The sequence below is a fragment of the Ambystoma mexicanum genome, chromosome 7p, assembly GCF_040938575.1.
Source record: "Ambystoma mexicanum isolate Mex_15411 chromosome 7p, UKY_AmexF1_1, whole genome shotgun sequence".
NCBI lineage: Eukaryota > Metazoa > Chordata > Amphibia > Caudata > Ambystomatidae > Ambystoma > Ambystoma mexicanum.
The window spans coordinates 152,421,700-152,449,376 of NC_090939.1; the positions used below are offsets into that span (position 1 = coordinate 152,421,700).

At 50.9% G+C, this 27,677-nt stretch overlaps 1 protein-coding gene across 1 annotated transcript in view; it reads right to left on the bottom strand.

The window, feature by feature from the left end:
* Nucleotides 1-27,677, bottom strand: part of MAEL (maelstrom spermatogenic transposon silencer) — a 1,183,486-nt gene that overhangs the window by 83,141 nt on the left and 1,072,668 nt on the right. The window lies entirely within an intron of this gene.

Sequence of the window (27,677 nt, forward strand, 5' to 3'; positions counted from 1 at the left end):
ATTGCTGCAGAACCCCAAGGGCTCGGGCCGTCTCAGTGTCCGCTTTAATGGCCTGAAGGGAATCGTCCACTGTTTTCCCAAACAGGTTGTTCCCATCGAACGGCATGTCCAGGACTCTGGTCTGTACGTCTTGACGGAAGTCCGTAGCCTTGAGCTATCCACGCCGCCTAAGGCAAACGCCGTTGCCCAACTGGCGAAACCCAGTGTCGGCGATGTCCATCGCAATAGTGATGGCGTGGTCCGACGCCACCTCGCCTTCCTGTAGGATCTCCAGGGCATCCGCCCTCTTGTCGTCCGGTAGGAAGTCCAGCAGGGGAGCCAGTTTGTACCATAGCTCCCTGTCGTAGCGGGCCACGATAGCCAAGGCGTTGGCCGCTTTAATCGTCGTCGCTGCAGACGAGATGACCCTGCGTCCCATAGCGTCCAATTTCTTTCCCTCCTCGTCCGGTGGGGAAGTCGATGTGGAGGCCGCACCCCCCCCCCCGCTTTCTTCCTGGCTGGCCGCCGCGGAGACGACAGAGTCCGGGGTAGGCTGCGCCCGGAGGCACAGGGGGGCCGGACTCGCGGTGCTTGGCCTTGTGTTGGACCCCCGTCGCCGGGGCGTCCTCAAAGGTCTTAGAAGACCGCTCGGATTTCTTCCTCTTCTTCTCGCCTGACGGGCTCTTCCCTTCCAGCCAGTTGGCGAGACGTTGATGGCGGTCCTTCATGGTCCGCTCCGACATGTTGCCGCAAAACGCACAGTCCTTCTCCACGTGTGTCTTGTCCTCATGTAAGCAGTAGAGACAAAAGGAGTGTTCGTCCTCCTTAAAGACGTTCTGCAGCTGGCATCCAGGGCAGATCCTGAACAGCTTTCCGGCCGTCGAGCTTCCCTTCTCCTGGGCCATGTCCGGGCCTGAGAAACTTCTGGAGTCCTCCAAAAGCGTAGCTCGACGAAATTTTCACCCTTGAGGGGCGCAGACGAATCCGACACGGGTCCCCGTTGATCGGATGGAGAGTCGGTGGAGCTTGAGGCTCTTTTGACCGAAAAAACGAAGTTTTTTTGAGAAAAAACGTGAAAAAAATAGCACTAACGCTCGAGAGCAATAGCACGAGGATCCCAACACATGAACGTGCGGTAAAAATCTGAAGATGGCTGCCAGAGGCGGTGCTTAGGTAGAGGGCAGTCATTGGCTGTGGTCAGTATGACGCAGAGACCAGTGATTGGTTATTACTACGAAAGACAGATCAGAAACGAAACTGATGGTTTTTTTTTTCTTTACCGAGGATTCCCAGCCTGACAACGGGGAATATTCATGAGCATGTGAATCCATGCCAGACCCCATGCTGGAGAATGTAAGGATCAAATCATTTTCATTTTATTTAAATTTGTATAAAAAATACATAGAACCTTTTAATCAATTCTTAAAAAACATTTTACTAATCATGCATTCATACATTCACTCAATAATTGAATATCTAAAAAATATAAATGTGCTAAGATGTTACAAGAAATACAATTCTTTTCCATTATGCTATTAATGGTTTCAAACGACCTATCATAGTTGATAACAGTTAATTCCAGACAAAATATCGACTATTGGTGTCCAAAAGTATCGATCTTCTTTACAAAAAAGGCTTCCTGGTTGGTAAATAGTTTCGACTTGACAGAGTATGTCTTCATCAGGATTGGATGAACATTAACATTCTAAAAACAATCGAAACATTATTTTAAAATACATACTGCTGCCAACCTTCTGTCAGTTTACCTCTCTAACAATATAAACCAGACATTAGCAGACAGAACAAATCCATCTCTAAGTCCACGTGGAAATCCCTTTGTCCACGGTCTTATAAACATAATTAAATGTTTAAAACTGAGCCTAGTGCAGCCAATTTAGAAGAAACCACAACCAGCCAAATCGGTCTAGTTTCATGTACCCATCAAAGCCCTAATTTCGTTAGGGGCTCCAGGGTTCAAAAGGGGTAAAATTACTCCCATGTTCCTAATCATCAGCACATACCCTTTGTGCAAAACAAATTCTAAATCACACCCCCCCCCCCCCGCACTGAGACATGCTTCAGAAAACAGTTTAAAGTGGAATCATACCGGCAAACCCCATTTGGTTCGCCTATTGGCTTGTGTTCCAGTAGCCTCTGGTGTGTGTCTAAGCCACCCAAAAGAAAAAATCTAAGACAAAAACACGGAACAACAGAGACTTCAATATCAGTAACAGACAACACTGACTACCCATATTAGTTTCTCTAAGCGGAACAGACGTATAGAAAATATACGTATAGACAATATATACCTTTGTTCCACGAATTTGTCTCCCAAGCTGACCCGTTCCTAGTTCGGGTCAGGGGAAAGAATTTCAATTTTGTGGTCCTCTCTCCCTACTCCGCCGCTTACTGTTTGTTCACACAAAAGGATATGGCGCTGTCAATACAGCAGCGGTGAAGACGAAAGAGCGTAAATCTTCTCAGACAACACACTGCCTAGTCAGCAAGAGTGAAGTAGAAGGTGTAGCTCTTCACGGATAAACGCCTACAATCGCTCATATAGCGATCTGTAAATAAACAAAACAGATCAGTTATAAAAAAAGCTCAGTTAGAATATCTGCTACTTAGGAAAACCAACGGTCGCCTAACGCCGACCCGCTTACCTTAAAAGAAACAGCGCTGTCTATGCCGCCATGGAGAAGAAAGAAGAAATGTAGTTCTTCTCGAGCATGGCACTGCCTGCGCCGCTGAAACGAAGAGACACGTACATTCACACTTATGTAGCGATCTGAAAATAAACATATCGAATCAGCTTTGTTGCAAACTTGCAGCTGCTTAGGTGACCAACCAGTCGCCTAATGCCGACCCGTTTACCTTACTCACAGCATCTCGAACCAATAGTATAATCCGCGAGCATCTGAGGGCTGGACGGCATAAGTCACGGTCCATCTTTTATTTCAGAAATACATCGAGAAAACAAACGACGGACCAATATGGAAAACCATCCAGCACGGCAAATGTGCCATTGATTACAGGAGTCCTGAGCTAGAAAAAGGACTCCAAAAACATATCAAAGAATATAGTATTTCAAGAAAGTCAGTTTAACTGGCAAACTGCGAGTCAATAAGGCATTCAATGCAATGGAATTCAAAAAATGAATGTATGAATTCTAAGAGCCAAAGAGTCTATCAATAAATGGCCTCAAGACCAAGGGACCTCTACGCCCATAGAGATACAAACGAATATATCATAGGGCATGAAGAAAAGACTTAGAACGCGAGAAAAAGACTATTTGACAGAACGGCCAAAGAAAGGGGGAGGAAGAGGCAGCTGTACAAAGTCTCGATCTTCTCCCTGAGAAATGAGGAATCAATTCCATTCCTCCTGTTGATTCAGGCCCCTATCTAGGCTGTTGGTGTGGTATATCCACCATTGTTCCTTCTGCGCGGTGGTGGACGCATCAGTGCCAAACACTTTTTTCAACTGCCCACCATTTCAAATCTTCTGGCCTATGATTCAGTTCCAAAAAATGCATTGTTAACGGAGCATTCCGCTGACCCGTTCTGACGTTAAGATTTATGCTCGCTTAAATGTAATTTTAATGCTCTAGTTGTCTTACCAATGTAAGCTTTCTTACAGGGGCATATGATAGCATATATTACATTGGCACTAAGGCAGGTGGTATGCCTCAGTTTCCAATCCCTTTCATGGATATTAATGGTGGCAGTGGCAGAACTACTGGGGCAATTTGAACAATTACCGCACGGGTAGTGTCCCATAACGGGTGGCATACCCCACGAGGCAGTGGTCGGTTGACTATCTTGTACATGATTTATGTCAGCCTTAGATACCCAGTTCTTAATATTTTTACCTCTTAAAAGCATAAATGGGTTTGGCAAACTTCAGCATATTAAGCTGAAGTGCCAATGATTTGATATTATCTTCTTGATTTTGTGTTGAGTATTGAACGTGAGGGCACATACTAGTTGGTCCTCTCCCAGCTTTCTTTCTTTGATGTCCTTTCTCATAAGAACAACTCAGTGCTGATATCTTGCACGTTTTGTGACTGTTTAAGCAATCTCTTGGGATAGCCTCTCTCTATCAACCTTTCCTCAATCAATCAAGCTTGCGTAATAAAGTCTTCTACTTTGGTGCAATTTCTCCTGGCCCTCAGGAACTGACCATAAGGAATATTAGATTTCAAGGACTGGGCATGAAAGCTCTGATGGTGCAATATAGTATTTCTGTCAGATTCCTTTCTGTAAAGGTCCACTACAAGTACATTTGTATCCACCTTAATCAAGAGGTCTAAAAATGCGATCTCCTTGTTACTAGTTTGAATGGTGAACTTCAAGTTAGGATTTAAATTATTAATCCATAGAAAGAAAGCATTGTGGTCCCCGTTTGAACTGTCCCAGATGATAAGTATGTCATCAATGTACCTCATATAGTTTAAGAGATGATCTGAAAGGATTAGAGTCTGTCATGATGTTGGATTCCTCAAAGTCCCACATATACAGGGTGGCATAATTGGGTGCAAACAATGCCCCCATTGCCGTCCCCTTGATCTGCATATAGTACATATTCTTAAATCTAAAGAAGTTTTTGGTGAGTGCAATTTCCAATAGTTCTACCAAGAATTCACTTGGAACTGAGATGATACTGAGATGATACTCGGAACTGATGATACTCGGAACTGAGATGATTGGCGCATCGACGCAGGACGCAGAAAAAAGTTTCCGAAGCAGCACAGTTGTGGTGATTACCTGTCAGATATGGAATACGTCGTCGGACCATCCCATCGAAAGAACGTTACCAGGTAAGAAAGTAACTTGTTCTTCGAGGGGATTGGGTCCTCCGACGTATTCCATATCTATGACAGACTCCCAAAGCAGTACCAGAGCAAGGAGGGAAAGAATTTAGAATCAACATTTAGAATTGCCAATCAAATAGCAGAGCAAAGGACCGCCTTGCCAAAGGCCAGATCCTGTCCTCGGATGGAATCTAGGGAATAGTGACGTACAAATGTGTGTACTGAAGCCCAGGTGGCTGCATCACAGATGTTGCGAATAGGAACACCCCTCTGCAGGGCAGTAGATGCAGCCATACCCCTGGTAGAATGGGCCCGGAAGCCAGCCGGTGGGTCTTTACCCGCCAAGCGGTAACACTCTGAGATGGCCAAAATAATCCAGCGAGACAGTCTGTTTCGTCACAGCTTGTCCCAAACGCTTTCCAGCGTAACCAATAAAGAGTTGATCATCCACTCTGACCCGGGACATGCGTGAAACATAAAAGCTTAAAGCTCTCCTAGGATCAAGCCTATGGAGCCTCTCCTCTTCCTTACCAGGATGTGGAGGAGGATAGAACGCCGGAAGAACAACCTTCTGGCTCAAATGAAGTTCCGAAACCACCTTCGGAAGAAAAGAAGGATGAACTCTAAGGACAACCCTGTCCTTGTGAAATACCGTGAAGGGTGGCTTAACTGAAAGTGCCTGTAACTCACTCACTCTGCGAGCGGAAGTAACCGCAACTAAAACCCAGTTTTTAGAGTTAACAGCCTCAAAGGGCAAGAATGTAAAGTCTCAAACGGAGCACCCATAAGAAACTTAAGAACAAGGTTCAAATCCCAACCGGGCACCAGGAAAGGTGACAGAGGGAACACATTAGTGAGCCCTTTCAGAAACTGAAATTAAAGGGATTTTAAAGTAAGAACACTCTTCAGACGAGCACTTAAAGATGGACAGCGCCGCCAGGTAACCTTTAATGGTACCCACTTGCAAGCCCCTGTGGGGCTAAGAAAGTAAAAAGGACAGAACTATGGGGATGTCACATGCAAAAGGATCCACATTCTGAACTCTGTACCGTTGGCGTAAGTTCTGCGACTGGTGCAGAGACTTTGTTGCTGGCCGTCGGGCCGAGAGCAACACCTCCATCACGTCTTCAGGGAGGCCCCAATTCTTATACCTCAACCTTTCAGAAGCCAAGCGTGAAGGTTGAGGGATCTGACCTCTGGATGGAGAACCTGACTCCCCCCTACCGTGAGAGCACATCGCCTCCCTGCACAGAGGAAGTGACCCTGCCCCCCCCCCTTTTTTGTTGAGGTAGTGCATGGCCACTGTGTTGTCCGTCAGGATCAGGACATTCTTTCCTCGCACAGTCGGCAGAAAAGCCTTCAGGGCTAGCCTGACGGCCCTCAACTCCAACAGATTGATATGGAGTCTGGACTCCGACGGAGACCAACGACCGCTGACTGTCAGCTTGTTGGCATGAGCTCCCCATCCCGTGAGGGATGCATCCGTCATGATCATCACCTCCGGCCAGGGAAGCCAAAACGGAGCCCCCTTCATCAAGTTGCCTTCGACGGCCCACCACAGAAGGTCCTGGGCGACCGAGGACGGCACCTGAACCGGGTCCGACATCCTGCCGGAGGACTGCGACCATTGCATCTTGAGTGCCCGCTGCAAAGATCTCATCCGCAGGCGAGCCTCTGGCACCAGAAGAATGCAGGATGCCATGAGGCCGAGCAACCTCAAGAACTCGAACGCTGGGAGCGTCTGGGCATGCTGAAACTTGTGTACCATCTGCTGAATGTGAAGAGCCCTCACCTGGGGAGGAAAACACTGCCCCAGGGAAGTGTTGAGCACTGCTCCGATGTACTGGAGCCGCTGTGTTGGCGTCAAATGGGACTTCTTTAAATTGAGAGAGAAGCCCAGCCTGTGAAGGGAGTGGCAGGTGACTGACAGATGATCCAGGACTTGCTCGGGAGAGCTCCCCCTGATCAACCAATCGCCCAGGTAGGGGTAGACGTGAATCCCCCCCCCTTGCCCGAGATGCGCTGCCACCACCACCACCATGAGCTTGGTGAAAACCCTCGGGGCGGATGTCAATCCGAACGGCAGGACCCGAAACTGAAAATGCGAGTCGCCAACCGCGAACCTCAGGTACTTCTTGTGCTTGGGATGGATCGGCACATGGAAGTAAGCATCCTTGAGGTCGAGAGACACCGACCAGTCCTGAAGTTGAAGGGCCTGGAGGACTTGAGAGTAACCATCTTGAACTTGTCCTTCCTGAGGAGTTTGTTCAAACCGCGCAAGTCCATGATGGGTCTCAATCCCCCTTCTTTCTTCGAAATCAAAAAATAAGGGGAATACCATCCCTTGTTCTGCTCCGCTACAAGCACCAGTTCTATGGCGCCTTTCTCCAGCAGGGCTTGAATTTACTGCGCAAGGAGCGGATCCGGACTCTTCAAAGAGGTTCCCTGGTGGATTGTCGTGAGGCCTCTGCCGAAAGGGAAGAAAGTAGCCACGGGTTATGATCTCCAGAACCCACACAGCTGAAGTAATGGCACGCCACTCTATAAGATGCTGCGCCAGCCTTCCCCCAACCGGCGAACCATGGGACATGGCCTCATGACTGAGTGGTAGCGGCTGCGGCGTTACCTGAGGGCAAAGAGGCAACTGCCCGAGCGGCCTTGGCACCACGGGTACCCTGTCGTCCACCTCTGGTACCCCTGCGTTGGCCTCTGACTGCTAGCTCCTCTCGCTTTACTGAAGGACGAGTAATAGCGAAAGGAGCCACCCCTCCATTGCTGTCCCCTAGGACGAAAAGGCGGAGGTTGGCGAACTGCAGCGCCCAACGACTTTGCTGCAGCTTTTGAGGTCTGCAACCTCTCAAGGCTCTCGTCAGCCTTGCTGCCAAAAAGGTGTTCACCGTCAAAGGGCATGTTGAGGAGCCGGGACTGCACATCAGGAGCAAACCCGACTTCCGCAACCACGCAAACCTGCGTATCACGGTGCTTGCCGCCATGGACCTGCTGACGCATTCAGCCATGTCCAAACCCGACAGAACGGACTCACATGGCATCCTTACCATCCTGGACCATAGCAAGGAAAGCATCCCGTTCGTCCCCTTCGGGAATATGTTCAGCCGCTAACGCAACATGGTTCCACAGAGTGTGTGAAACGAGACAAGGCACATATGGCGTTGGCCGCCTGAAGCGCCATACCACCCGAAGAAAACACTTTCTTCACCCAGCCATCAAAACGTTTGTCGTCCATATCAGGAGGGATGGTAGGGTACAACGCCTGCTTTGCCGGGGCCGTGGCCGCCTGCACCACCAAACTCTCCAGAGAGGGGTGCCTGGTCAAGTAGCAGGGGTCGCTACTGGCTGGACAGTATTTTCGCGACATGGACCTGCCCACCTCCGGGAGACTCTCCGGAGCAGTCCAAGCCGCCGCCACACTTCTCTGCAGAGCCATATGAAACGGCAGTACCAGGTCAGTTGGGGGACCACCATCAAGGATGTCCGCGAGATCATCCTGCACAAACTCCCCTGGGGGAGCAGACCATCCCAAGTACTCGGAGACCCTAGCCATAAGGCGCCGGTACGAGGAATCGGCATGAGAGCCAGGATCAGGCCTACAAAACTCCACCTCCGGAGAGGTGTCCAGTCCACTGGCATCATGCAGTGACTGCCTCAAATCGTCAAATTGGCTATGGCCCGAGACCATCTCATCTGGAACCTGACTAGGAACCAGGCCATCAGAAACCTCATCCACCTCCGAAATATATTCCAGGTGGTGAAAAGAAGGCACACGAGAGTGCTTGCTCTTAACCAGAGCCTTTCTAGGGGGTTCCCCCATGCCACGGGGTACCTCCAACACCCCGGCCTCGACACTGGCGCCAATGCCCTCAACGCCTTTCAAGAGAACAGGCATCGGCGTCTAGTAAATCGGTGTCGACGTCAGATGCAGCGCCGCCAGCATCGACACAGTCCTCGAAGCCGGAGCTCAGAGCGTGTCCTTCGACGACCTGAGCGCCGACGGCTTCGACGACTTCCTCGGAGCCGGAGCCTCGAGAAAGCCCGTCGACGCCTTAGGCGTCGATGTCTTCCTGGAAGACATCACAGGTGCACACGGTCTCGAACGTGTTGAAGACCGGGACCTGAAACAGGTACGTCGAGAACGAGTCCCCTTGTCCGAACGGGACCTCTCCCGTGACTCGTGCCGACCACTGTTGCGAGCGGTGTCTCTCGAACTCTCACGGCCGACCCCACTCGGGGGCGGACGGTTTAGTACCCTGCGACTTGAGAATCACCAGCATTTTCTTCCCAAAGGAAGCCCATTCCTCCGGCGTCGCACGGCTGGTGGGGTAAGCGACGAGCCAGGCAGAGTCCTCAGAAGAGGACCTGCAAGACGACCGCTGTCAGCGCTTCCGAGAATGCCTCGAAGAGGCCGAGGAGTGGCGAGACCGACTCGGAGACCCACGAGACTTCAGACGAGGACGCGGAGAGTCACCTCTCGAATCATCTGTCGAAAGCCCTGCAGACTTAGACTTCCGGGGCTTGGACACCCGACCTACCGACAACTTCTTACGTTCCCGTAAGGCTTTGGATGTGAACGACTGGCAGTCAATACAGTCATCCGTGTTGTGGGCCTCCCCGAGGCACCAGAGGCAGGCGTCGTGCGAGTCAGTCACCGACATCTTGGACCCACACTCCCCGCACTTCTTGAAGCCCGGACGCGGGGTCGAATACGAAGTAGAAGACATCTTCTTACGAAGGATTTTCTCACAAAAACCAACAGTTTTGAAGAACCGAGAAGAATAGAACTCCAAAGAGTCGAGGCGTAACCGAGATTCACGAAGCAACACGTTCGCGGAAAAAACGGAACTGAGGCTACGGGCGTTGTGCGTCCTACTTATCACATCGGATGATGTCGGAGGAGGTCCTCGACGACGGCGCATCGACGCAGGACACAGACACCGAAAAGTTTCCAAAGCAGCACAGCTGTGGTGATTACCTGTCAGAGATATGGAATACATCGGAGAAGGAACAAGTTACTTACCTGTAACTGTTGTTCTCCAGCATGGGTCTGGCACGGATTCACATGCTCATGAATATTCCCCGTCGTCAGGCTGGGAATCCTCGGTAAAGAAAAAAATCAGTATCAGTTTTGTTTCTGATCTGTCTTTCGTAGTAGTAACCAATCGCTGATCTCCGTGTCATACTGACCACAGCCAATGACTGCCCTCTACCTAAGCCCCGCCTCTGGCAGCCATCTTCAGATTTGGTAGCACGTGAAGTGGCAGTATGACCAAGTGAAGAGCCGCAGAGGGGTAGGCGGGAGGGTTCGCATGTGAATCCATGCCAGACCCATGCTGGAGAACAACAGTTACAGGTAAGTAACTTGTTCCTTCTCCAGCATGGGGTCTGGCATGGATTCACATGCTCATGAATAAAGAATACATAGCAGTACACACATGCACAACCACGGGAGGTGGCAAAGGCTCAACATTAAGCATTACATCAAACTCAACATTAAGCAATTCTTACCTCCTCACCAGGCTCACCTTAGGCGAACAGGTTGCGCAGCACTGCTTGGCCGACCCTGGTCTCCTCCCTGGAATCCCGGTCGACTCAGTAGAATTTCGTGAAGGTGTGTGTCGACCTCCACGTAGCAGCCCTGCAGATGTCCAGCAAGGGCACACCAGATAGGAACGCCGTGGTAGCTGCGATCGCTCTGGTGGAATGGGCTCTCGGACGGCCAGGCAGCGGTCGGTTTGCCAACCGATGACAGTACATGATACAGCCGGAGAGCCATCTGGAAATGGAGGTCTTTGAGAGAGCCTTCCCCTGATTGACAGGTCCAAAGTTCACAAAAAGTTGTGACGTCTTCCGAAAACCCTTCGTGCAGTCCACGTAGAACTTCAACGCTCTAGCCACATCCAGCGAGTGCAAAGTCCTTTCGGCCGGCGAAGAAGGCGACGGGAAGAAAACAGGCAACACCAAGGGTTCGTTGAGGTGGAAGTCCGACAGCACCTTGGGCATGAAGGAGGGGTGCGTCCTGAGCACCACCCTCGTGTCGTGAAAAGTCAAGTACGGTGGCTTGCAGGAAAGGGCCTGGATCTCTCCCACTCGTCGTGCGGAGGTGAGGGCCACAAGGAACGCTGTTTTCCACGACAAGAACTTCAACGGAGCAGAGTGCAGAGGCTCGAACGGAGGTCCCATGAGCTTGGTCAGTACCATGTTGAGCTCCCACGCCGGGGCCGGAGCCTTCACCGGCGGGAACGATCTGAACAGTCACTTCATGAATTCTTTCACCAGACGATGAGACCACAAAGACGTCCGCCCCGTGGTTCTGGTGTATCGGGAGATCGCAGCAAGAAGAATCTTGATGGACGTGTGAGCCAGTCCAGCCCTGGCCAGCGTCAGAAGGTACGGCAGTACTTGGGGGCCGTAATCCGTAGAGGGTTAATCTTCTGTGCGTGGCACCAGACAGAGAACCTCTTCCATTTGTGTCCATAGCATTTAAGAGTTGAGGACGCCCTGGCCTTTGCAAGAACCTCTCTGCAGTCGGCCGGTATGTCGTAACCTCCAAACTCTAACGCTGCAGGAGCCAGGCCTGCAAGTTCAGCGACTTCGGGTCGTGATGGAGGATGGCACCTCCTTCCCTGGAGAGAAGATCCGCGTCCACTGGCAGCTTGATTGACGGGGACGCTGACAAGTCCAGAAGGTCCGGGAACCATATCTGTCGGCGATGTTTTTTTTATTCCTGCCAGATGCAACGGCACCAGAAACATCCCTTGGGCGACGGCCCAATGCCACAGATCCTACGCCTCCCTGGACAGGGCTGGGGATCTGGTACCGCCCTGCTTCCTGATCATCCGTGGTCACGGTCTCCTGGTGGTCGGGGGTCTGGAAGTCCACACCCGCCATCAGATGCGTGCAGGCGCCCCACCACCGGATTGCTCGTCGGAAACTTTCGTCGAGTGTGATCCTCTCCTCGAAGCTGCCCGTCCTCTGGATCCAACACGCGTCCAGGAATTCCTGTAACGGGCGCATCCGAAGCCTGCACAGGCAGACGAGATAAATGCAAGACGACATTCCGAGGAGGGATTTGATGGACCTCACCCTGGCCGCGTCCGCAACCAGCATCAGCTGCACCTTGCCCAAGATGGCCCTCGTCCTTTCCTACGACGGAGAGGCCAGAAGCGACACTGTCGAGCTTTGCTCCCAGAAACAGTGCGACTTGCGAGGGCACCAGGTGGGACTTGGCGTAGTTTATGGAGAATCCCAGGTCCGTGAGTAGTTGGACGGTCCTTGCCGTGTGCTCCACGGCTAGCTCCTTCGTCTTTGCACGGATGAGCCAGTCGTCCAGGTAGGGGTAGACGTGGATCCCCTCTCGGCGCAGCTGCGCCGCCACCGGTGCGAGGCACTTGGTGAACACCCTGGGTGCCGACCTCAAACCGAAAGGAAGGGCTTTGAACTGGTAGTGACGCCCTTGGACCACGAACCTGAGAAACTTTCGGTGTCCCTTTAGGATGGGGATATGGAAGTAGGCATCCTCCAAATCGAACGACAGGAAATCGCCCTCCTCCAGCTGACCCAGGACGTGTTGGAGGGTGACCATCCGGAACTTCTGTGCCTTGATGAATTTGTTCAGTTGTCGTAGGTCCAGGATGGGACGCCATCCTCCTGTCTTCTTCATGAGGAAGTATCTTGAGTAAACTCCGGAGCCCCGAAGCCTCTTTGGGACGAGCTCGATGGCGCCCTTCTTGAGCATCGCCTTTACCTCCAAGAGAAGTTGAGGGATCTGATGTTCCTTCCTGGCCACAGGGGGAAGTGCGGGCACTTCTTTAGAAACTTGAGCGCGTGACCCTGAGCTAGGGCGTCCAGCAGCCAACGGTCGGTGGAGATGGACTCCCACACGCTGACGAAGCTAGCCAGCCGGCCTCCCACCGGGGTGCTTCGGTGGGGGCCCGACCCCGCGGCCGGTTCAGTCCCGCTTCGACGAGGCTTTGCCGCCTTGTCCTCCCTGGCGATGACAACGGGGTCCGCCTGACCTGCCTCGTCCCCTGTAAGCTTCCTGTGACGACGAATGGGCCGCTTGACGGTAGGTGGCAAATCCGCCGCTGGAACCTTTGGAGGCACCCTGTTTGCCTCCGCCGCTCCGAAAGGGCGGCCGCCGTTGCTGGAGAACCCCCAGAGCCTGGGCCGTCTCCGCCTTGATGGCTTGAAGGGAATCGTCCACTGTTTTACCAAACAGGTTGTTTCCGTCGAACGGCATGTCCAAGACTCTGGTCTGCACATCCTGACGGAAGTCCGTAGCCTTGAGCCATCCACGCCGCCTAAGGCACACACCGTTGCCCAACTGGCGGAATCCAGTGTCCGCGATGTCCGTCGCAATCGTAATGGCGTGGTCCGACGCCACCTCTCCTTCCTGCAAGATCTCTAGGGCTTCTGCCCTCTTGTCGTCCGGTAGGAAGTCCAACAGGGGGGCCAGTTTGTACCACAACTCCCTGTCGTAGCGGGCTACGATAGCTAAGGCGTTGGCCGCCTTAATCGTCGTCGCTGCCGACGAGATGACTCTGCATCCCATCGTGTCCAATTTCTTACCCTCGCCGTCCGGCAGGGTGGTCGACGTAGAGGCCGCGCCCCCCGCTTTCTTCCTGGCCGCCGCAGAGAAGACCGAAACCGGGGTCGGCTGTGCCCGGAGGCACAAGGGGGCCGCGTCCGGGACCCTGTACTTCTCGTACCGATCCCTTCTAGCCGGTGTCGTGGATGGGTTCTTGAGGAGGGCGAGGCCCTCATCCCAAATATCGTCCAGTAGAGGTATAGCGAGGACCGTCTTCCTCTTGGCCTCGCGACGTTGATAAAGGAAACCTTCCTTCTTCTCTTCCGGGCAGAGCTGGAAAAGCTCGGATGCCCTGGCGATCATGGAGTGAAACGATCCAATCTCGTCGGGCGGGGAAGCCCGGGTGGGAGGCGACGACGGGAGATCCTCGTCGTAAACCTAGTCTTCCGTACCCGTCGTGGCCGTGTCAGTCCCCGTATCATCCCCACGTGTCGTGGACGGGCTGAACAGGGCGCGATGGCTGAAAAGGAGGTGGAGGATGAATCCTTCTCTTAGGGGGAGGGCTCCCAGAAGGGCCTGGTTCCGGGTCCTCCGTCGGGAGCGGTTCCTCCATCGGTGGTAACGGCAGTCTTGTCCTCATCTCAAAGCATAAGGACTGTATAGCCAACAAAATGGCCGCCAAGTTGTCTTGCGGCACTGGTAGAGGGGAGTCCGACGGGCGGTTAGGAGCTCCGTCGGCACCCTCAACGTTCTCGCCGTCTCCTACGTCGGGGTCCCTCCCGACGGGCTGGTCTTCTTCCACGCCAACGCCGTGGTTTAAGACTTCGATCAGCTCCTCCTCAGAGGAGGAGATCGAATCCACGACAACCTCCTGCCCCCCCTTTTTCTTCTCCATCGGAGGTTTCACGGGGGTCCTGTCGATGGGCAAGAAAGAGGACTCCCTCCGCGGTGGCAGGGAGAATGGGCCCCGAGGTCGCCACCACTGGTGTTGCCTCCACAGGCTGATCCAGGGCCGCCGCGACTGTCTCGATAGAGGCCTTGGCCGGATGGATTAAGGCTTTCACCACCCTAGGTGCGCTCACCGCCTTCTCCTTGGGTGGAGGGTCACAGCCTCGCTCCCCCTGCGATGGGGCCTTCGAGCTCGACCGGGGTCTCTCCAGGAGCTTTGCCGGGTGCTCGGCCTTCCTCTTACCCGAGCCAGAGCGTTGGCTCGTGGTTGATGTCGGGGAGGATGCGCCCTGCCTGGCGCCCGTAGAGCCCGACCGTTCGGCGCTCCCGGTGCCAGCGGACTCGCGGTGCTTGGCCTTCTGTTGGACCCCCGTCGCCGGGGCGCCCTCAAAGGTCTTAGAAGACCGCTCGGATTTCTTCTCCTCACCCGACTGGCTCCTTCCTTCCAGCCAGTTGGCGAGACGTTGATGGCGGTCCTTCATGGTCCGCTCCGACATATTGCCGCAAAACGCACAGTCCTTCTCCACGTGCGTCTTGTCCTCATGTAGGGGGCAAAGGGAGTGTTCGTCCTCCTTAAAGACATTCTGAAGCTGGCATCCAGGGCAGACCCTGAACAGCTTTCCGGGCGTCGAGCTTCCCTTCTCCTGGGCCATGTCCGAGATGGGCCTGAGAAACTTCTGGAATCCTCCAAAAGCGTGGCTCGATGAAATCTTCACCCTTGAGGGGCGTAGACGAATCCGACAAGGGTCCCCGTTAATCGGATGAAGAGACGGTGGAGCTTGAGGCTCTTGACCGAAAAAAGAGCAATTTTTCTGAGAAAAAACATGAAAAAAGCACCAACGCTCGAGAGCAATAGCACGAGGATCCCAACACTTGAACGTGCGGTAAAAATCTGAAGATGGCTGCCAGAGGCGGGGCTTAGGTAGAGGGCAGTCATTGGCTGTGGTCAGTATGACGCAGAGATCAGTGATTGGTTACTACTACTAAAGACAGATCAGAAACGAAACTGATACTGATTTTTTCTTTACCGAGGATTCCCAGCCTGACGACGGGGAATATTCATGAGCATGTGAATCCATGCCAGACCCCATGCTGGAGAATCCAATCCCCTCGAAAACAGGTTTCTTAGAACTGCCTGGCCGAATGCCGCGTCTAACCTAGAGGCGGCGTCCAAACAGTAGTGTTTACAGAAAGACGAAGGGGTGGCCCAGGTAGCCCCCCCCACCTGCTGATGACCTGCCACAGCACATGCCGTTGGAACGCAATGGCCGTAGCCTGGGCCTCCTCTGAATTCCTGTAAGCACCTATGGCTCACAAATAGGTGTAGCATGTTTGCACCTGCATGCCAGAGTGGGCGAGGTGTGCCGAAAAGGAGAGCAAGTCGTCCAAGGAGCACTTAAGAGGGTCGATCTCTCTTGAGTCGGGCCAATGACAGAATCTAGACCATTTACTCTTATATTGTCTGCTACTAGCCTTGCTTCTGGCACCTTGGATGATCTCTAGGTTGGCCGAGAAAGGCTCAAGTATTTCACCGTGACCTGCCCAGGAACCATGCTGCAAGGACTAGTTTGTGAGGAGCATGGTGGAGAACCATGCCCCCCGCTGGGCGAGCAGAGGAGCTGGGCCCAGCCGTATGTGAATGGTGGTCTGTCTGATAGGCTGAGAAGCTCAGAGAACCACAGTGTCGCCGGCTGTGGTGCCTTTATCTTGCAGATCACCCTGTGGACCATGGGTGTTGGGCGGGAATGCGTATGCCGTCATTGTTCCATTGTATCTGGAATGCGTTACCCAGGGAGCCGGAGCCCTGCCCCTGCAGGAGGCAAACCATTGGCATTTCCAGTTGTCCCAGGCAAACAGATCTACCTGGGGATGGCCTCACCTGAGGAACATATCCTTCAGTACCAGGCCGTTCAATTGCCACTCGTAATTGTCCGCCCCAAGACTGCTGAGCCTGTCCGCTCCAGGTTGGATTGCCCCGAGAGGTAGATGTTCTCCAGAGCCCATTCCCACATGCTGACTGCTATGTTGCACAGCGGAGGGGATCTGGTACCCCTCCCCCCGCTTGTTGACATAGTACATGCTGGTGGAGTTGTCTGTATGGAGAAGAACGGTCTTGCCCTCGATAAGAGGGAGAAAGGCCTTGAGGGCCAGCAATATGGCCTTCAATTCTAGCCAATTGATATGGGATACCTGCTGAGTCCAGACTCCATGGACACTGGTTGTCCGCGATGGCTCTCCAGCCCTCTTGGGAAGAGTCCTCAGTAACTGTGACCCGAGGGGCCGGCTGTCGGAAGGGCTTATCCTGCCGCAGCCACTTAAGGTCAGAGTGGAGAAAGGGAGGAATGTTGACTGGTTCCGCTTGGGAGCCCTTCCCCCCCGATCCATGAGGCTGCAAAGTGCAGCTGTAATCTCTGCATCCTGAGTCTTGTGTGGGGCACGGCAAACAGGACCGCTGCCATGAGACCAAGTAGGTGTTGGTACCACCAGGCTGAGGTCACTGGCCTGGAGAGGAAGTGATCTGTGGCCCGCTTGATGTCCACAATCTTGTCCTCCGAGGGAAAGACCCTCACGGAGCTCATGTCCCAGATGAGGCCCAAGGAGGTCAGGCTTTGCGTGGGCTGCAGCCAAGACTTCTTGAGATTGATAGTGAACCCCAGGTCGTGGAGTGTGCTCAGTGGGGAGGCAGTATGATGAACCGCTTCCGGAGAGGTGGCTCGGACGAGCCAGCCCAGCTATGGGTAGACGTAGTGGCCCTGGGCCCTCATGAGGGCTGCCACTGCATTCATTAACCTGGTAAATACCCTGGGTGCTCAGTTGAAGCCAAAGGGTAGCACCTTGTATTGGAAATGGCAGCCCATGATCCTGAAGCGCAGTAATGAACGATGTGGGACGTGCAGATAAGGATCCTTAAGATCCAGGGAGCACATCCACTCTCCCCTGTCCAGTGTTTCCGCAATAAGAGCTGGCATAAACATCTTGAATTTTTGCAGAGTGAGGGAGAGATTGAGGGTGGAAAGGTCGAACACAACTCTCAGGCCAGCATGGTGGTTCTTCTGTATGGCGAAAATCCTGGAATAGAAGCCCAATCCTCGCTGGGAGGCTGGGACTTCTTCCACTGCATGGCTCTCGACGAGCAACTGGATCTCTGCCAGCAGAGTTGTTATCCCAATCTGTGGGAGAGGAGGGGAACAGGGAAGAGAGAAGTACCGGTAGGCGGTACCTCGTTGAGACAACGGAAGAGGATCCAAGGGTCCGAAAAATTCTGGTGCCAAAGTTGCATGTGAAAGGCAAGATTGCCCCCACTGGAGACATGTGGACCCGAAGGGGTGTGTCATGCCTTCTTTCCCACTGAGGCAGTTGCAGAGGAGAGGTGTTGGAAAAAAAACCTTGCACCTCCCCCTTTGTTTCCTCCGGTGCTGACTGAGAACGTTCCGGTTGCCTGGACCTCCGTTCTTGGAAGCCTCGGAACATGCCAAACACCTGCCCCTTGTCTGAGCATTGCTGCGACTGGGTGTAGGCCTTCGTAAGACTAGACTTTGTGGTTTGCGAGCTGTTCTTTTTATCTAATTCTTCATCTGTGGGGGAGTGGAAGAGGTCACTACCCTAGTAGGGAAGGTCCAATATGCGTTCCTGGACATCAAGATTGAACTCAATAGCCTGGAGCCAAGCCGTGTTTCTCATGTCCGTGGCAATGCAGATGGCATTGGCAGAGTTATCAATGTGGGCCACAGTGGACTCCATTATGTCCTGCGCTACCATCTTGGATTCCTCTAGGCCCGCCTTGAAGTGCACTTGGCTCTGTGCCAGATGTTCCGGGAGGAAGTCACCAATTTCCCACCAGAGCCTTTGGTTAAGCAGTATGGCATCCGCGTTGGCCTGACGCAGGTGCAAGGAGGCGTTTGAGTACAGCTTTTCCCCATACGCCTCCAAGATCTTCTTTCCTAGCAGCGTCGAGGACGAGGTGGCTGAGGACAACGAAGGCTTGGAATAAAGTGGCGCTGATTGACAGGTTGGGCATAGTGCCGCTTGAGCAACCCCTTCTTGGCCGGGGCAACTAAGTCTTTCTGCATCGGTATCCCCTTTTGGTAAGGGGTCTTAGGGTGAGGACTTCTGCCAAGACGCTCTCCTCGGGCCGAGGAAGTCCCAAATATTCTGTCAAACCTGCAAGGCGTTTGTGGAAGGCCCTGGCTGAAGATGGTGTTGAGGTTCTCCTCTTCAGTGTCCACTAGGGTACTCGGAGGGTCCACATCTGGTGGAGGAGTGCTGGGTGCTGTGGGATGCAGTGTGGAGATCAGAGCCGGTGGCTGCTGCGGAGGCTGGTGTGGAACCGCCTGTACTGCAGGAGGCAGGGAAGCCGGAATCTGAGGAGCCGGCTGGGGCAGCAGCGGCTGCACTGGGGTCTGTTGAGGTGACCTGGGGGAGCATGTCCCTGATGGCATCCCGGAGGATGGCCCCCATCTGGGGAGTTCGCATCAGCCCTAGGAACCTTTTGAAGAACTGGTCTTTGGAGGCTGAAGAGGTGGCAGGTGGTATTGACTGAGCTGCTACAGGCTGCCAGGGCACACTCTGCCTGGGGTGCAGGGGGAACCTGCTCTGCGCTGCTGATGGATAAACTGTAGGCTACGCACCTGGTTCACACCAGTCCCACTTTGACTCGTTCCTCCACCCGCTCAGCCAGAGGGGGTATCGGACGAGCGGCCATCTCGTCAGGCGCGGCAGTCATTTTGTCGAGCTGCGGACCGAAGTCGTGGTGCCTGGCTCGCTGGAACCAGCCCTGTCCAAGACGCTTGGTGATGGAACATAAGGCCTATCCCGCACCTCAGACAGAGGCCTGGAAGGCGTTTTGCCCTCAGCAGAGCTGCAGTTAGTGCTGCGTGAAGGTGCCGCCTTGGACATGATGCCGGTACTATGGTGTTGCCCCTCAGGAGTAACCCTGGTAAAAGAACCTTGCAGTCCATCAGCACTGACACCGGAAAGATCCAGAGACCCCCCTGGGCCGTGAACTGGAGTAGCCTCAATATGTGTGCTGGTGCTAGAACCCAAAGGGTGCCTCCCAGTCTGGTGCTTCTTTGGAAAGGAGTCACCTTAACTGGGTTCAATGGTATATCGAGTCCTTAACTTCGGCCTCTAGCGATGTCTGACGAAGTCCTTCAGGTCCTCCGGAGGTGACTTCTGGAAGAGCTCCCTCCACCTAGCTAGCCTGTTCTTCAGTGCACGTGGAGTCAGTATCACACACGGAACAACCTTCCCAGCTGTGGTCGGGGCCAAGGCAGCAGAGGCAAAGGGCATGGGTCGGCCGTAGGGAAGAGGCCCTCGCCAGCTGGACACCTGCTAAAGCTTGCTGAAGTTGACATGCGCCGGGGAGGAGCGTGGCGTCGGAGGACCAAGTACCTATTGAAAAGAAAAAGAAAGAATATTCGGGGAAGAGCGCATGGTATTACATGGCCAAAGACAAACCCAGGAGCGCTGGTGAATTCGGCCCGTTCCCGTCAATGCGGAAAATGGGACGAGGAGTTGCGCCGGGTAGCCGGAGTCAGGCAAGTGCATGCTCCCAAGGCCGCACCCCTGTGCGCCACTAAAGTTAGAGGAAGAAGATTTTTCCTGGTGAAAAAGGTTCCGTCTCCCGTCCCTCGCGAGGGACAGCCATACAGTATGGAGGAAAGGGAACAGGACGTCAGTAAGTGGGACCATTAAGCTCTTATCCTGGAATATAGTGGGATTAAACATAATGTTGTCAGACCCACTATGGGACTAAGGTTTCAACGTTATAGTACTACAGGAGACCCGGGCAACAGCTCCTGTCTCACTCCTTCTGGCTTCAGACAGACCCAGTGTAGGCTGGTTAGCCTGGGTGGAAGTTCTCCTGGGATGGAAGGAAGTGCAAAATGAGATGGGCACCCCAGAGCTCCAATCCTTAGTATCACCACTGGAGAGGGGGAGGAAATTCTCCTAATGAACATTTAAAATAGGCCCGGTAATCCTGAAGGAATGAAGAACCTAACCCTTCTCAAGAACTTCTTAGATAACGAGTCTGGGCATACAGACAAATTGATTTTGGTGGCAGGGGATCTGAATTGCCAAATAGAACCCTTGGGTATCTTAGCTGGACTGTTGGAGGATCAGGATTTGGACTGGGATATCCCAGAAGGAGTGGTAGCAGTCCCAAAGCGTACGCACCAGCTTGCAATTGAATGTGCCTGCCTCTTATCTAATCTCAATCTGAGGGCATACAATGGGAGAACCCTAGAGGACCAACATGCAAAGAAAACATTTGTAGGGCATAACGGGTGCTCTTTAACCCCTTAACTGCTAGGCTATTATGCAAGTCTATGCAAAAGGGACAAGCATACTCGTCCTTGGCAATTATTATAGAAGATATTTCAGCAGCATATTGGGCGAGGGTATTCCATTTTGAGGTACTAAATAGGACAGAGTGACCACCCCCCAACAGCACTTTACCTCAGGGGAAAAACAGTTTCTCTTTTGGGAGATCTGGGTGAATATGGGACATATCTAAATCCACTACAGGAAATAGTTGTCATTCTAAAAGAGTTTAAACCTTCTCTTAATGCTGCAATAGTAGGGAACATTGCAGATATCTGTGGCAGCGAGTCTAACGACGAATTGATTCTAGAATCATGAGAACCTAAACAAGAAAATACTTCCCTTTATCTCTACTACTGTGGGCAGAATAAGAACTAAAGCAATCTACCGAGAGGGATGGTGCAATGAGGACTGTCTTAAGGCCAAAAGAAAGATTGACTGCGCTGCAGCAAAGCAGAGGTTGAATAAAGTGGCTTTACAGCAAGTACGGCTAGATTACAAAAAAAAGTATTCAAATCAAGAAAAAGGAACATTTAGACAAATGGAGGGCCTTGCTTGATGCCCTACAGTCTAAAAATAATGCATTATTTTGGAAATTGGTTAAGGACAAAGGGATTAAAGGGCAATTCAAAATTTGATTGCTGCATTACAGCAGATGATTGGTGACAGCATATTTCGTCTCTTTATGCACACCGGAACCCTGCAGTCTCTCAGCTTTTGCCTTGGCCTGACATATGAACGGGCACATCTGAGTATTACCCTGGGGGAAATGGAAAGCGCTCTGCCCAGAAGCGTAGTAAATCCGCAGGCGCAGACCTCATGCCGGGGGGACCTTTTTAGTGATGAGGCAATAATTTGGGCAGCTACCCTTTGCAGAGTTTTTAACTATTAGGAGGGTTCCGATGCCAGAGTCCTGGAGGAAGGCCGAAATAATCCCGCTGTACAAGAAGGGAGGGCAGGATCAACCGGTAAACTACCGTCCAATTTTCCTCCTGGATAGTGCGGGCAAAATATTTGTCAACGTTTTGTTGTCCCGGCTCCAGGACTGGGCCAATGATAACAATGTCATCACAGACCTTCAGGCGGGATTTAGGAGGAAAAAGAGTATGCTGGATCAATGTTTTGTGCTGTATTTGTGATCCAGAAAAACATTGCATTGAATAAGATTAAATTCTATGTGGTATTTCAGGATCTCAAAACTGCTTTTGATTCAGTATCCTGGGAAAAATTGTGGTGCATCCTCGCTCGTCCGAATGTCCCCTCCAATCTGATAGAAATGGTCAGTCTACTGTATTCAGAAAAACAGTGCCTCTGTCCACTATGGTCTGGGAGGGGAATCCACAAATGAATTCCCGGCTACTAAGTGAGTAAGGCATGGGTGCACCATGGCCCCTATAATATTTAACTTTTATATTCAGGTCATATATGCTCTAGTGATGGGATGTCAGAATTGTCCGAAAATGTCCCAACATGTACCTTGCATTATTCTATGCAGATGCAGTTCTTTTGTCTACTACCCCGCAAGGCTTGAATGCTGCCTTGGATATATTAGCCAGAAATGTAAGGAGTTACAATTGGAGGTCAACATAAAAAAAAGAAAAAAAAAAAAAGGAAAGTTTTGCTTTTCACTCCCCTACCTTACTCAAACACTGACTAAATACTCGGTAATATCAGCTGCTGACCACCGACAGACAGTACCAAACCTATAGCGGACAACTCCCCCTCACCCAGTACGACACCACAAGACAGCCAGACCAAAACAAACAAAGACTAAAAAAGCTCTCAACCCAAAATGCCACGCAAACTACCTTTACCGAGTGGAAGAAAAAGAGCAGAAAGAACAAACACACCGGAACAGCAACAAAGATGCGCAACTGCAGAAAACACTCCGACACCAACGATGAGAGAAGAGAAAAATCCCTGTACATAACACTAACTCGCAAACAACCGGTCACCAGAACGAACCAACCCAACGCGAAACTCAACAGCAAACAACCGTGCAGAAGACCAAACAACGCCAGAAATAAACACAAAATTGACACAATAACACCCTACATCACTAAATCAAGATTAACTTCCATTCGACACCCACTATTTGTGGAAGAGTCAGAGGAAAACAAAAACCTAAGATTGAACCTAGAAGAACTTTGAGGACACAGACGCACCTGTACCAACACTTCAACTAGAGATCAACCTTAAAGGAAACCCAAACACTGATCAGAAGACGACCACAACAATAAAGCCCAAACCAAACCACACCTCTAATCTTCACAGCAATCTATTAAACGCAAGATCTATGTCAAAACATTCAACAGATCTTTGACCTTCGACAACGGCATTGACATCCTATTTGTCACAGAAACATGGCTGGACGAAAACTACAAAATCGCACTTCAAAATTGCCTGCCAGCCAACTTCAAATGCCTCCAAATAAATAGAAAACACAAAAAAGGATGCGGTCTTGCAATAGCATTCAAAGAATAGCTAAAAAATAAAAAGACAACCCCCTCAACATCATCAATTGCAACATTATGGTCATACACCTATCAGCGAACCCAAAAACCAACGTCACATTCATCCTGGTGTACTGACCACCGTCATATGATGCAACCTTGGTTGATAACTTCATAGAAGCCATCACCAACATAGCCAGCAAGCACCAACATCTAATTATCCTGGGGGATTTCAACATCTGGTTTGAAACAAGTCACGCCAACTCCCAAAACTCACTGACCAGACAACTTACAACCATGAAACTACGACAGCTAGTCAAAGGAGCAATACACTTGGTAGGACACCCTCGATGCCATCTTCGCCCAGGAAAAACTCATCACCGCGGCACCACAGACAAATACTGTGGAGTGACTGTCTCATCATCAGACTACCTACTCCACTCTGCATCCAGACCACCAAATAAAGTACCACCACAAAAAAACTGGAAAACCGTCAAAACAAGCAACCTGTTCGAACAACTGGAGGCAACCAAACCCTCAATTACAGAACTAGAGCTGGCTGAACTAGACAGGAAAACGGAGCTGCTACACAAATGGATCGCTGACAATCAAAAAGATCACCCCAGAAAAACCATTCACCCCATCAAAAAAAAGATCAATGGCAAAATAGCTCACCCCACTACTAAGCAACATGAAAAAGGACAACAAGATAACGGAGCTGGAATGGAGGAGAGAATACAACCCAGAAAAAAAATACGGTACCAGAAATAAATCGGAGCACACAAGAAGGAAATACAAAAAGGCAAAAGCAAGCCATTATGACAGAATCGCTAACGCGACAAACTCACAAAAAGAAATGATCATTAAAGAAATGAGAAACCCACTAGGCTGCGACAACACCCCAACCCCCTTAGAGAAACTTTGCAATGACCTGGCAGACCACTTCAAGAACAAAATCAACGACATACGACAAATTATAAAACAGACCAACCATAACATCCAACCAACCGAACATAACAGAACCAAAGCATAAACTCCAAAACTATCCCGAAATATCAGCAGAGGCTTTCGTCTTGCTGGTGAAACAGCAAGAAATCAGGTTCACCCATGGATCCATGCCCGCCTGACATCTACAAATCAATCCTCGCACAAGGAACACCATCAGAATATTACAGATAACTCCTACATCGAAACACGAACCGTCAAGATCCTTCAAATCATCATATATGAAACCACTCTTAGAAAACACAAGTGGAGACGTAGAATACCTCTCCAACTACAGGCCGATCTCAAACATTCCCTACCCAGCAAAACTCCTGGAAACCTATCTGTACAAATTAACCCAAGAACACAGAAAAACACCACCTGTTGGACCAAGCACAAGTCGGCTTCAGACCCGCAAGAGGAACAGAAACAGCTCTACTATCCACCTGGGACGACCTAAAAACAAACGCAGACTCCACACAACCTCAGCCCCGATTCTGCTCAACCTCTCAGCAGCCTTTGACACAGTTAGCCATGACACCCTAACCAAAAGACTAGAAGACATAGGCATAATAGACACGGCACTACTCTGGACTAAATCTTTCCTAGCAGACAGAAGATAACTGTGTGGTTAAAGCCCTTCAAATCCACACCAGGAGTCAACGACTGCAGTACCACAAGGGTCCTCATTATCAGCACTGTACTTCAACATCTACCAAACTGCACTAATCAGAATCTTCAAAAAATACAAAAAGAAATGCTACAATTACGCAGATGACACTTCAATCATCTACAAAATTGAAGACAATCAAGCCCATCACTGAACCCTAATCGAGTGTCTAAAAGAAGTCTTTAACCGGATGAACGTCAACTTGATCAACCCAGGAAAGACAGAAATCATGATTTTATCCAAAAATCATGACAACACATTCCATGGCCAATGGAAATGGGAACCGCACCAATTCCATCTGAGGTAGTAAAAAACCTGGGAGTCCTGATGGACAACATCCTAACCTTAGAAACACAAATAAATGCAATAATCAAGAAATGTTTCTTCCTCCTTCACACGGCAAGAAGAATCTTATCCTTCCTCTCCTTCACTCACAATAGTCGCCCTCATCATGTCAAGAATCAACTATGCAAACAGCCTCTCGGGATACCAGAATACCTCCTGAAGAAACTATAACTGATCCAAAATGCAGCAGCTAGACTCCTCAAACTATCCAGAAGCGACCACATCAGTCCAGCCCTAAAAACACTGCACTGGCTCCCAGTCAAACATTGCATCACCTTCAAAACAATGTGCATGACACACAGGGCAATCATCGGACAAGGAGCCAAATTCCTGCAAAAGAAATTAACAATCTACAAGCCGACAAGACTCCTCAGATCAAGCACCGAAATCCGTCTGGAAGAAAAACCATACCTCAAGAAAAAACTTGCAGACTTCTCCCACTTAGCGCCAAAAACCTGGAACACCCCGAAAGAAATAAACACAAAAGACCTCCTACAATTCAGAAAACTACTAAAAACCTCTTCATCATAGATTAAAACTGAAAAACCAAACGGGAAAAACAATGAAAAGGTTGACAATCTAAGACGACAATGACAACATCCAAAACCAAATAAAGAAACTCTTACTACAACAAGAGAGACAACACTAAGTCTAATAGGACACAAACACCACCCACGAGGACAGAACCCAACATCCCTAGCCAACTCTCAGCGAACCACCATCACCCATGAGACAAATGCTACTATAGTTCATACCTGTATAAAGTTGGGTGAACGTTAGCGCCTGCCACACCAACTAAGCTGTGGATATTGGCAGGGCCATGGACGAAGAGTTGTGAATGAAGGCAGACGCCACGCATGGAGATAATTGCAATTGCTAGCATTGCCACATTCCAAGGGGGTAGACTTTCCACCAGGACACCTTGCTTTGAGAAGTGGTGTACACGGATAGAGCTGCCAGGTGAACCTTGGAGTAATACTAGCCCGTAGTCTAGTAAGTGGAGAATGTGCGATGGGGTACATACTATCAGCTTTATACTCCGACTGGAACCGTATTACAAATCTCTTCCATTTGTTAAAATAACAGTGTCTGGGTTTGTGTGCCTCCTTGAGGATGTCCATACACCTTTGAGGTAGTTTTAAATGGCCAAATTCTAGGACTTCAGGAACCAAGCCGCCAAGTTCATAGACAGATTGTGGGTGGTATGTTGTCCCCCTGTGCTGTGTGAACATGTTGTAGGGGCACGGGTGATTGATTGGATCGCACATCGCCAGTTTGCGCAGATGTGGAAACCAAGGTGGTCTTGCCCACATAGCCACTAGGATTAGTGTAATTTGTTCCTGGTGCATTGTGTTCACCAACCTGCTCAGTAGCAGGTTTGGGGGAAAACCGTAGGCAAATTTCCATGACCAGTTCCTCCACAGGGTGTTCCCCTTGGACCTGTGTTGGGGAAACCTGGACGCAAAGTCTGTGCAGATCTAGTCTAGGATATTTCTGTTGAGTTGCCACACGCACTCTTCGGGTAGAGGATCTCTGCTTAATGAGTCTGCCAGAGAATTGAGTTCCCCTGGAATATGATGCGATGTTAGGTACATAGCCCGCTTGAGTGCCCACTTCCACATTTCTTGTGCTAGTCTGGACAGACTTTGAGTGTGTGCCCCCTGCTCGTTTATGTAAAACATGGCAGTTGTGCTGTCCGTGAGGACTTGTACAGTCTGACCTGACAGGTGCACTTGGAAAGCTTGCAGTACTTTGAGCACTGCTAGCAGTTCCAGAAGGTTTATGTGGTTTTGCACTGATATCTCAGTTCACAGGCCATGCGCTGTGTGGTGAAGGTAATGGGCTACCCACCCGGTGACTGATGCGCGTGTTGTGACAACTGCTTGCACTGCAGGGCTGTGAAAAGGTTTTCCCTTTAACAGGTTTTCCTTTGTCCACCAGCATAGTGCTTAAACTAGGGTTAGCGAAACAACCACTAGATTGTCTCACTGAAAGCTTGCCTGAGACCACGTTTTGCTAACCACTCTTGCATTGGATGCCATTCCGAGCAAGCGCATTGCTTTGTGTACAGTTATTTGGCGACCAGCTAGATACGGAGGTATTTGCAGCAGTAGGATTTGTACTCTTTCGTTTGACGGAAAAACTAGAACCTCTAGACCCTCTTCGGTCTAAGAACTGTTTGGTCTTGCATGGAATGAGACTTGATTTTTGCTTGTTAATTGCGAATCCCAATTGGAACAGGAGACTGATTATTCTATGGGTATTCCGCTTGCATATTTGGGGGGACTCCCCTGTTATTAGCCAGTCGTCCGGATAACGGTACACTGGGATTGATTTTCTGCATAGGTGCACTGCCAATACAGCTAGTACCTTGGTGAATACCCTTGAAGTGGAGGCTATGCTGAAGGGTAGCACCTTGAATTGGTAGTGCTGGTTCGCTATTTTGAAACAAGAATCTTCTGCGCGCTGGGAATATTGAAATATGAAGGCATGCATCTTTCATATCCAAGGTTGACATGTAGACCCCGGTTTTAGCAGTGGGATCACTTCTTGTAGCGTTGCCATGCATAATTTGTGTAGCTTGACATAGGTGTTTGCAGGGCGCAGGTCTAGGACACG